We start from the raw sequence: 1478 nt of genomic DNA on the forward strand, positions 1-1478 counted from the left end.
TGAACTCCTGACCTCAGGTGATCCACCTGCCTTGGCCTCCCAAAGTGCTGGGATTACAGGCGTGAGCCCCCACGCCCAGCCTATTTTATTTCTTTTTAAAAGACAATCTGTACGTGATGATTTTCAGGACTGCAGAAAAAAGAAAAGGCAATCTAAAACAAAAAAAGGGGGAGAGAGTGGAGACAATGTCTGCAGACCACCCTTTGGAGATGCTTCATTATAGAGGGAAGCAGAGAGGTGGCAACTAACTGGAAGGAGATATGGTGTCCATGGGCAGTGGGGAGGTTTCTTGTTTTAAAGGTCAAAGCCAAGTGCAGTGGCTTACGCTCATAATCCCAGCACATTGGGAAGTCAAGGCAGGATGATTGCTTGAGCTCAGGACTTCAAGACCTGCCTGGGCAATATAGCGAGACCTGGTCTCTACTAAAAATCAAAAAAACTTAGCTGGGCATGGTGGTGTGTGCCCATAGTCCCAGCTACTCGGGAGACTGAGATGGGAGGATCACCTGAGTGTAGGACATTGCTACTGCAGTAAGCTATAATCACACCACTGTACTCCAGCCTGGGCAACAAAGCAAGACCCTGTCTCAAAAAGAAATTCTAGGTTCTAAGATCTTTCTCTTCATTACTTTGAAAATTCTACTCCATTATCTTCTTGCACCTGGTATTGGTGTTGAAAAATCTAATGTTAATAAATAGGCCTCTTCGGTGGGCACAGTGGCTCATGCCTGTAATCCCAGCACTTTGCAGGGTCAAGGTGGGCAGATCACCTGAGGTCAGGGGTTCAAGACTAGCCTGGCCAACACAGTGAAACTCCATCTCTACTAAAAATACAAAAATTAGCTGAGCCTGGTGGTGGTCGCCTGTAATCCCAGCTACTCAGGAGGCTGAGGCAGGAGAATCAATTGAGCTCAGGAGGCAGAGGTTGCAGTGAACCCAGATGGCACCACTGCACTCCAGCCTGGGCAACAGAGTGAGACTCTGTCTCAAAAAGATATAAATAAATAAATAGGCCTCTTGTTCCTTTATCTGTGATCTCTGACTCTCTGGAAATTTTTAGAATGTTCTTTTTTTTGGCCGGGCGTGGTGGCTCACACTTGTAATCCCAGCACTTTGGGAGGCCGAGGCGGGCGGATCACGAGGTCAGGAGATCGAGACCACGGTGAAACCCCATCTCTACTAAAAATACAAAAAACAAAAAATTAGCCAGGCGTGGTGGCGGGCGCCTGTAGTCCCAGCTACTCGGAGTGGCTGAGGCAGGAGAATGGCATGAACCTGGGAGGCGGAGCTTGCAGTGAGCTGAGATCGCGCCACTGCACTCCAGCCCGGGTGACAGAGCGAGATTCTGTCTCAAAAAAAAAAAAAAAAGAATGTTATTTTTGTCTCTGATATTCTTAAATTTCCCCAAAATGTTTCTCGCTGTTTTTTCTTCTCTCTCCTCATTGACATATTCCAACTCTCAATTTTTTATTTTTTTA

This window comes from Hylobates moloch, unplaced genomic scaffold (assembly GCF_009828535.3).
Source record: "Hylobates moloch isolate HMO894 unplaced genomic scaffold, HMol_V3 SCAFFOLD_267, whole genome shotgun sequence".
NCBI classification, from domain to species: Eukaryota; Metazoa; Chordata; class Mammalia; order Primates; family Hylobatidae; genus Hylobates; species Hylobates moloch.